The sequence below is a fragment of the Armigeres subalbatus genome, chromosome 1 (assembly GCF_024139115.2).
Source record: "Armigeres subalbatus isolate Guangzhou_Male chromosome 1, GZ_Asu_2, whole genome shotgun sequence".
In the NCBI taxonomy this organism is placed as follows: Eukaryota; Metazoa; Arthropoda; class Insecta; order Diptera; family Culicidae; genus Armigeres; species Armigeres subalbatus.
The window spans coordinates 241,294,380-241,305,089 of NC_085139.1; the positions used below are offsets into that span (position 1 = coordinate 241,294,380).

At 40.7% G+C, this 10,710-nt stretch overlaps 1 long non-coding RNA gene across 2 annotated transcripts; it reads left to right on the top strand.

Moving 5' to 3' along the window:
- The first annotated feature begins 573 nt into the window (after window positions 1–573).
- On the top strand, window positions 574–1,499 carry LOC134212110 (uncharacterized). Of its 2 annotated transcripts, none has more exons than XR_009979193.1 (3): window positions 574–757; window positions 819–1,018; window positions 1,094–1,499. It is a non-coding gene; the product is annotated as an uncharacterized LOC134212110 (long non-coding RNA). The 2 variants fall into 2 exon arrangements; XR_009979192.1 differs by having other exon boundaries at window positions 1,074–1,498.
- The last annotated feature ends 9,211 nt before the right edge of the window (window positions 1,500–10,710 follow it).

Consider the following 10,710-nt stretch of genomic DNA (forward strand, 5'->3'; position numbering starts at 1 on the left):
GCACTCCTCTCCCACCAACATTCGAATGCTATAAACAGCATCGAACAAATGTTCAATATTTAAATTACTAACCTTGATACGTTTGAACTTGATTTGTTGGTGTACAGTAAATATGTTCCTAAATAAATGTAAACACGATACAAAGACACCCGAGAATAGCAGTCATCATATTCACGCCTCAATCGTACCTACTAAAAATGTCCCAAAACATAAGCCACATGCCATGATTTCATTCAGTGTGCAATCATCAACACTGCATTGGAAACGCACCCGCTCAAAAATCATCATGCAAATCGTGACAGCTGTCATCTTAATGATCATCGTTGCAACGCACACACGAACAAGCCGGTGTGGAACGAATGGCTGCAAAACGCACCGACACAGCAGACGTGGAAATATATCATTCGTTCGCCGCCATCGTAGAAACCAGCTAGTGACGCTAGGTACAGTCGCGTGTGAAAGCTGATTTAGGCAGAGCTACTTGCTCTTGCGTTGGTGAAGTTGGTGGGCACAAAAACAAAGTCCATTGGACGCGCAGAAGTTCGATACGATCTGATTTCCGCCTTTCGCAGCAGGGGGTCGCGTGAAACTTACATCGTGACGAGAAAGCGATCGGCAACCTCCAACGCCAACAGTTGAGCTTTTCGCAAAACCACGTGCTTCAGCTGGCAGCGATCGGCAACTTCCAACGCCAACAATAGAGCCGTTCGCAAAACCGCATGCATCAGCTGGTGCAAAGCAGAACCAATTTTGCCCGGTGAGTATCATTTCATCATTAAGTGCGGAACCACTGTAATGACCATTGTGCTCTTGTTCAGGAGAGCATCCAAATTCCTCTACTGCCACCGTGTGCATTCCGGCAAACGAAAAGTGATCACTTTTGGGGTGAAAACGAAGACCACTTTGCGAAGAGCACCGCCTATGCGACGGACTACCTGGCCGCGAGCAGCGACTAAAGCGCGAACGAAAGCGACAGACCTTTCTCAACATCAGCAGATAAAAGAAAACCCCTTATAGGGTAAGTGGCCTAGACGAGGTACCGTGCGAGCAAAGGCTAACCTGTCGTACGACAGGGTTTTCTTGTTTATTGCAGTTTCGTAGCAGTCAGGATACTCAACATTCGATTCGTGGCGTTTGCATGCGAGGCGTGAGTGCGAGTCTGCACTGGTTTTAGTACCCGGCAGGATTTCTTCCGGAGGAGAGGCACGGGCACGCATCGTAGCCGAGATTGGTGACTAAATCGACAAAGGAACGAGCACCGGAGCAGCGATGACGACACTGGTGCTGACGGGATCTAGCGCCCACTGGACGGACGTGTAGTCAGGAGCTTGTTGCGAAGACGCATCATGACCGCAGTGGCGTGGCAAGTTTTGAGATGGGGCGCCCCGATAGGTACCGTGAGTAGAAACCTAAGAGAAATGTTTAGCATGTAAGATTGATCTCACGAGAACAGGAAAGCAGGGAAGGAAGAGTAGGGAAGATTCCAGAATGGAAAAATAAAGCACTTAGGGTAAGACGGTATAGTATGCCCCCCCTAAGGCAATACCTTGATAACTTTTTATTTTTCAATGATATTTATGCAAACTTTGTGTTATTTGGTAGTCCAAAAAGTCGCAAATGTATTGCCTGTGAGTAGTCATATAAAAATATTTCAGAGAACACGTAATAAAGCTTTTTTGAAAAGTCGTGAAAAAATGGATTTCAACAAGTGCCTGGGCAATACGCCCCACCCTCACCAAAGACGTTTCATAGCCCTTCATTAGTATCTTATAAATCCCATATTAAAAAGGTTACAAATCCTTATGTGCTTGACATTAAAAAACTAACATAATTCCATTTAAGCAGGTTTGAATTACATTTCAATAGTTTCCATATAATTTGGAAGCAACTGCTGCAAGCTCGCCGCGCTTGTGTCCAGTTGGTAAGGGCATATTGTCCTGCCTACACTGGGGCGTTTTGACCAGTGAAACATATTTTTGAAAAACGTTACATTTTTGAAGATGGAAGCAATTTTATATCAAATTAACAACTGAGAAAAGTTATTTTGTTGCCCAACTGAGTGTTCCAGTGCAAGTTTTGCGGACAGTATGCAAGCATCGCTCCAGAATGTTGAACAAACAAACATTGAAAGTTACATCAAAACTGTAACTTTTTGTATTTTTCTATTGTTTTTATTACGTAATACAAAAATACTCCCAAATTCACACAGGATGATGGTTTTACAAATATTTATAGGTTCCAACTAATTTTGACCCTTAGTAAGTTATAGTTTTCTAGAAATCAAAGTGGGGCGTTTTGGCCAGGTGGGGCGCATTATACCGTCTTACCCTATACACATGTACGATATTTGAGATTTGTGGTCGTTTTCGTTTCGTTGGTGCTGTAGCCCCCAGTTTTGGTTGTTTCTTTTGTTCCGCTTTGGGTAGCTCTGCTCTACCGCTACCGGGAACTCGCAATAACCTGTTCACAGCATATTTCCTTACTTCCTGTGATAATGAACATGTTTCTTCAATGAATCCTATGTATTCCGGCTCAAATTGTAGCATAAATCAGCAGTTTCGTGGTTCATCACTGCACTTCACTTCTTCTCAAAGGGCATTGGAAAAATACAGTTTTTACTCACTGCTCCGCACATGAGCAGCCCGAAATGTTGATAGAATGCAAATTAAACACCACTTTTTGAAATCAGTCACTTATTTGAACCGAAAACATAGTATAAACTGCTAGTTTTGCCCGAAAAAAACGATTAAAAACTGATCGCGGAGCGCAGTACCGGCAGCAGCAAACTAATAAGTAGGGTGGTTCAAAAAATAATTTTGCTTCGCCACGCTCAGTTGATTATGATTTATAATTTGGGTGTCATCCAATGGTTTGGGCTGGTTTGAATAGAGGCTTACCGTGCGCATGTCGTTTCAGGTTTGTATGACAGTTGATATGGCGAGGTTGAATTTAACATTATTCTGATTCTGGCACTCCGTCATTGGGCGATGGCGAGGGGGGAGACCATATGACTGGATGAAATATTTAAGAGCTTCAACTCCATAGACAATCCATATTGAATGGTCGTTCCAATAGTTAGGAGTCGATTTTATTCGAGGTTGCGATTCTTTCGCATGATAATTAGGCTTCGCAGAAGGCATCAGTGAAACGTGCAATTCAACAAAATACCCAGAATTTGTCTGTGATATCTATCGTACCAGGGGCAGATACTTCATACAAAAAGTCTGACATAAGGGTGTAGAAATGGGTGGAGTATAAAATGCTATATTTGCGTTACGTAATCAATGGATCTTTCCTGCGGTGCGGTTTTCGTTCACTGAAGTCTCTGGAATGTTGCTTTCAGCTATGTGGGTTCTCTTTTCGCCAGCGTTTGGAGGGGAGGCGCCGTAGCCAGTGTAATAAAAGGTTTAGTTTCCCATACTAGTTTTCATACAAACTTGAACCGGCTTGCGCTCAACTAGTTTTTGTTCAAATCGGTTTTTTGAGGACACTCGGAGCATGGGACGGAATCGAGTGAGCGTGGTGGTGCTGGATCGTTTTTTGAACCACCCTACTAATATTCTTTGTTGTTTTATAAATACGACACCAATACTACTACAGTATATGAAAGTTTTTATTGTACCAATACTATCAAAGCTTTGTTTTGGTACTCAACCCACCTTCACCTTAACACTTGGTTCTACCGAAGACCCATCTACTGACGTAAGCAACATAGCATCTTCGATATCGTGATCTGAAGTATCGGTTGGAACGAATTTGTCCACAGCGTGCTGAACCACTATGTGGTGCTTTAAGGACTTGAAATGGCTGTATCGTGATTTACATTTGGGAAACATGCAATCATAAAATATGCTGTTAGGAACGAAATGCATCTTCCGGACATGCATTTGTATATGTCTTTGGAATTCTTCGACATAACCCAAAATTTGTTTGCGACAGAAAAAACAGGTTATGGAAGATACATTTTTCTAAAAAAAACAAGTAAATCCCAACATTAATGCAAAATGAGTACTTTAACGAAAAAGATCGTAGATTCTTACATCCTCCTTCTGTAATTGTTCCAGCACTTTATCCATTTTTTCACAGCACCTTACAGAATAATTTTTGAATTTAGCTTACGAGAAGCGTCGCGTGTTAGATTTTCATTTGAATTCTGAAAATGGCGGCGTAAAAAATGACAGCAACATTACCGAACTTCCGAAATTGATGATGCGCATACCGAAATCTCGGTTAACGTACATGCTGATATCGGTGACATTTAGATGTACTGAAAAGCTCGGCAAAAAATATTACCGAATGTTGGTATATTATGAATAATTACTGATATTTCGGAATATTTGTTTAGGTAACTTCGGGAAAACTAGTTTGATTGCCGAAAATTCAGCAAAATCTCAGATTACCGTTTGAAATCTGTATTTTTTTCTACCGAGCTCGAGAATCGTTTTTAAGTGTGTAGAGCCGACTATGAATGTGCCTGGAAGTGAGCTGTGAAGAAAAGTTGTTTCGCTAGATTTCCCAAAAAAGTGAGAAACTGGTTTTGAAAACCAAAATTCACATAAATAAAGCTTTAAAAATTAATGAAAAGATGTCATTAAGTTCGGTATTAAACATCCGAGTCAAGTATCCTATTTCCCTAACCTCGGGAGCACAGTTCCCAGTATACCATTCTAAAAAGATAATTCCACAGCGCAAATCTTGCAAAATAATATCATACCCCATATCATACGGCCATTTGCAGTAAATCAGCTTGACTCCATACCCACAAACAGATGTCCTCGCATTAAGAGGTCAACTCTAATTGAAATGTTCGAAAATCCGCCAAACCCATCACCGTCTAATCAATAGTCACTTACATCGCCACCGCGCCGCGCCGCCCGAAACCGGTCCGGATCGGTTCCGAAGTGCTAGTGAGGCCATTCCAGACCTGTGCGCATCCTGTCCTGCTTTTCGTAGAAGCAAACGCAAGTTTCTCCGATTCGTTCCCAGCTCGCCGGTTATCGCCATGTGGATTTATTTTTATGGGGTTATTAATTTTGAGGATTTCGCTCGGCATTTGTACCAACCGGCAGTCAGAGTGGTAGAATTGTGCTGCGGATGGCTTTCCACGACGTGTTCGTTTCACTCTGTATGTGACCATTTTGGCGTCGTTGTCGTGTGCCGAAAACAAAAACACCGTCGACATCGAGAACCGGGACCGGAAAAACTTTTGGGCAGACCGACTGGCCCTTTTCAGCACCATCATCATCATCGTCGTCGTCGTTGTCGTTGTCGTCGTGTCCCCGGCTGCTGGCGCAAGGTGCCCACGTTTTGTCCAGCGAGGAGGGAATCCGCCCAACCGAACCGAAAGTGGATCAGCTGCAAAGCTCAGAAATGTGGTTTTTGTGGATCATGTGTTCTTAGCGCGGGGTGACTTTGGTTTGAAGAGCTTTGCCAAATGTGATTATTTGATCTATTCGGATAAAAAAGCGACCCCGGGACCGGTGTCGGTTGTTGGCGAGAGCGAACACGCACCGAGAACAAATGCCATCGTGGTACACTGGGCCAGGAACTACGTTTAATAGAAGGCAATTTGAATGGTTACTTCTTGTGTATACCTAAACTGCAACTGTTCAATTTTTGAATTTAAATATTTGCTCACTGATTAGCTTGATGACACAAGTACGATGACCGGTGTGATCAAATTGATGTTTTTTAATTTAAAACAGAGGAAGTGTCAAGCTAAACAAGTTACCAATCAGGTTTACACAAAGCGTTTGGAAAACACAATTTGCAGCAATGCACATCAGCTTTATGTTTTGTCGAAATTAATTCCTGTTCCAGTGTGCCCGGAATCAGCGGGCTTCGAGAACAGGTGATTACAGTGTGGTTCTGCCCTGCCAAGAAGGTAGAGAAATCGGATCTTCGTGGAAAGTAAATTGCCCGATTCCGGCCGGTGGTGGTTGGGCCTTATCAGACACAAGTCGGTTCGTGATGAGAAATTAATGACAGTGAGTGTGTTTCGGCTGCGACGAGGACTGATAATGCCACGATAGGCGACAACCGACCAACTGGTGGTGGCCACAGAGCGGCGGCGGCGGCGGGGCTCAGAGAAGTGTTGATAGAACACCGTAGACGACTAATCCCTGGCTAAGCTCGAATTTGACATCGACAGGAGCCGATGTACAAATATAACAGACAAATGGTTTCCGATAACGCCAGAACTAGAAAATTGATTCGATTGAACCGGCCTGACGGGTTGACGCCGTGGCAGGCTTGAGGAGACTTGGTTCGGTTTTTGGGCGGCCTTTCAAGTGAACCGCCACACCGCTGCTGGCCGGCTGGCGCCGACTGACTATGGTGGAGTTCGCGGCCGAAAATCAATCACTGCGAACACATATTCTGTTATTTAACTTGTACTATCCCTTATCTATCTGATATCATCGGCAAAGTCCGTTTGCAGATTACCAAGGTGCGGGAGACTATCGCGACTTGGTCAAGCAGTGCGGAAATTTGCATGCAGTGCGATGATATGCTCATTTCTCTTCATAGCGGGATCATAGAGGAGTAAAATATTGCATGTGCTTCCGCCTCCAAAGTGGATCATTTGTTTGGGGCTGTGTTTGTTTTATGGAGGAATTACGTTCATAACTTTCCCCAGTGGAAGTGCCGGGAAGATCTTGCAGTATAAATGGTTATGATGCATTGAGCAGAGTGCAGAAAATATGCACCATAAATTGCAGCAAACTTATTTCTGCAAAACGGTACACATTGTTTGGATTTTAGAAATATTCCTTATTACCTTTTCACCACATATGCATAGTTTGCCTCAAATTGATATTGATATTTGTTATTGATTGATTGCTTTCATATGCCCGACAACTGCATGAGTGTACATCTTATGTGGCGGGTGCAAAGGATGGACTATGCCAATTCGGGACCGAATTCCCCGTTTCCTATGCCGGACCGAGGGCGAGCTGTGGAGCTTAGTCAGTTATGGATGGGTAGATCTGTGATTTTGGTCGCGGGCCTAACTACAGACACATATACTCGTACTCATATAATCATATATTTTTTCATTTTTCATTGTTAATTGTCATAAATTCTCATTTTGTGCATCCTACACTGTAATAGAAAATATTCCCAAAATTGTTCATACATATTTTATAAAATACTATATTTTTCCATACATTTTAATTTTCTTCTTCCTATTGACATTACATCCCCCACTGGGACATTGACGCCTCGCAGTGATCATTAGGCACTTGCACATTTGTTAACTGAGAGGTTTCTAAGTCAAGTTACCATTTTTTCATTCGTCTATTATGAGGTTCTCACGATGATACTTTGGTGTCCAGGGAAGTCGAGATGGTTTCCAAGCCGAAAATTTTCTAGATCGGACCGGGAATTGATCCCAGGCATCCTCAGCATGGTTTTGCTTTGTAGCCACGCATCTTACCGTTCGGCTAAGGAAGGCCCCATTATTTTATTTATCTATTTCTATTAGTCTTCGAACTGGTCGCACAGACAGATTAAATTATTCACTAATCCTATTTCTAAGCAATTACGTGCACAAATTAAAATCAAATTTTGCAGACACTTCGTTAATTCTCATCTACTTAGCTTCAACATATTTTTAAATATTTTATATTCTTGCTCACATGTTTTTATATTTTCATATTTTTACATTTTCATCTTTTCATAATTTTTAAATTTCACATTTTGATAAACTCATTTTCGTATTTATTTATATGATTGGCAAGGCACGCTTTGGCGCTTATGGCGTTCTAGCGCCCCCTAACTAATCCAATTATTTTTCAGGATACTTTGCTTGTACTTACTGCGTATGAACTCAAATCAAAATAGACTAAATAACTACCTCGTTTTTATCTTATATACATATACATATCACATTGTATTTCATTACTAGCTGTATGTACCCGGCTTTGCTCGGAGTTGCCAGTTTGATTCGCTGTTTTCTTCACAATCGGAAAATGAATAAATCAATTGGTCAAAAGGAAAATTGTGTTTTCTTATTGATACTTCATCATTTGATTAAAAGAAGGCAGATTTCATTTGAAAACATTGACTGATTTGGAAATAGGGATCAAACCCAAAATCGCCTTATTCCGGGCACACGTCTATTTCTAAAGAAGGAAAAATATCCACCAAAGAAAGAAAGAAAGGATCACATTCACCATCCAGAAGGAAACACATTAATCATTGCTTTTCACTGAGCAAACCATGATTTCGATGAAGTGTTGAATTGATCGATAACTAAACAATACAACTCTTCCCCTTTTCCATCCTTAACCCACTATCGTCGTCTCATTAATATGAAGAATGTGTGTTCGAAATTTGACTGAAATCGGCTAAGGGGAAATCAGAAATTACACTGAAGTGATTGAGAGCTGAACAATGCCAGTCCCTCTACAACCTTCCCGTTTTCTAAATATCATCCTTATCATCTTCGCCTTCTTAAGAAAAATAATGTTTGTTCCAAATTTGGTTGAAATCGGGCAAGGGGTACAGAAGTTATGCTGGAACATTGGATCATTGCATAACTTGCTTTTATTCATTAATCTTAATTCATAATCATATATTTTTCATACCTTTTAAAATTTGGAATAAAGGTTACTCGATTGTTGATCACTATGCAAATCATTCAATTTGATCATTCATAATCATTAATCATTAATCATATCGATCATTAATCATAAATCCCACACATAGTGTGTCAACATTTGATCGCGATCGGTAATCGTTAATCATAGTTCAACGGTTTTTTTCTTCATTATTCATAATCGTTAATCATCTTCATAAATGAATTTAATCATTATTCATTATCAGTCATCATTGAGTCAATCGATTGAGTCATCGATTGAGTCAAGCTACCGTAGTGAAAAGACGTATCAATAAAGAGTGAATCCAAATTTTATTTTGAACGGTGTATACCAATATTATTCGCGACAAGATTTATACCATTAGATTCGTGAATATTTTTCCTATCTAACGGTATAAATAGTGTGATTGAGCACCCTAGTGTGCTAACATTATAGTGCATATTAATTTCCAATCAGTACTTCGCGAAACAGTGCTTTGTGGAATTAATAAAGAAAAAAGCGGCCTGCGGCCGTATGAAAACAATACGACAGGAAGAGGAGCAAACATGTCTGTCCAATGTAACGTTTGCTTCAAGGCAATAAGTGTTGCAAAGGAAAGGGTGTTTTGTTTTGGTGGATGTGGCCAAGTGCTGCACGCAAAATGTGCCGATTTGACTACGGCAGGAGCAACGGCTCTGCGCGAGAACCTATCAGTTAAGTTTATGTGTCATGATTGTAGAAAAAGGCAAATCTGTTTGAATGATATGGTGGGAAAATGTGACAATATTCTCGCAGCAATAAATCAAATAAATGAGCGCCTAGAAAAGATTGAGGGTACGATTGAGAAAACATGTTGTGATCAACCGAGTGATAAAATAGTGGAGCAATTAAGTTGCATGGAAACACAAATTACCGATTCAGTCAATAAGAACATTGAGAAAAACAGTCCGGCGCAGTGCAATGGTCCTATGAATATTTGTGACAATCCCGGCTCTAGCAGTTTCGCTGAGGTTGTGGGGAGGAGAAGTAAACAGTTGGTGTCAAATTCGGTTCTCCGATCTGGTCGTATCCGCAACAAAAGTGTTCCTAGCCCAAAAATCAGTGAGAACAAAAACGCTAATGTAAATGCATTACAACTCGTTAAATCGAAATCTAAAGAAGTGATCGAGAGTGGAAAAAGTTCCAAAAAGAAATTCGGATGTACAGTCCGCATTAAGCCAGCGGCGCAGCAAACAAATCACGAAACGAAAAAAACGATAAGGAGTAAAATCAATCCGACAGAAGCGGGAATAAAGTGTGTGCGAAATGGTATGAATGGTGCAATTATTGTTGATTGTGGAACTAAAGATGAGGCCGAGGGGCTTGTGAATATAATTAAAGACAAAATCGGTGCTGAGTATTCAGCTGAAATTGAGCAACCCAAAAGACCAAGAATTAAAATCTTAGGTGTTGATGGTGAGTATAATTCGAATGAATTGATTGACATATTGAGAGATCAAAATGATATTGAAGACGTTCAATTTTTAAAAGTTCTGAAGTGTATTCAATCAAAGAAAAAAACGGAAAATGAGTTTTCGCTTATTTGCGAAGTTGATGCAGTCACTTTTGAGAAAATGATACGCAAAGATAAGATTAATATTGACTTCGAAAGGTGTCGAGTTCTTGAGAGTATAGAGGTTATGAGATGTTACAAATGCTGCGGATATGGACATAGAGCAAGTGATTGTAAAAATAATCTTCACTGTGCCAAATGTTCCGAAGATCACGATGTAAAAGAGTGTTCGTCTGAACAAGAACATTATAACTAACATTGCTGGCATCACATCACATTTCGAAGAGTTGGAAATAATGATAAGCAGGAGGAGACCTAAGATTGTAATGCTTACTGAAACACATTTAACTATGAACATTGAAGCAAGTTAGTACCGTATTAAAAGCTATACCATGCTATGCTGTTACTCTTTTTCTAGACATACAGGCGGCTTAATAATGTATGTACACGATTCAGTGAAATATATTGTTCTTGACAATTCATCGTGCGGCCTCAATTGGTTCATGGCTATAAAAGTAGTCAAGGGACTAAAAGCTGGTGTATATGGACTTCTTTATCATTCCCCTAGTGTGAATGACC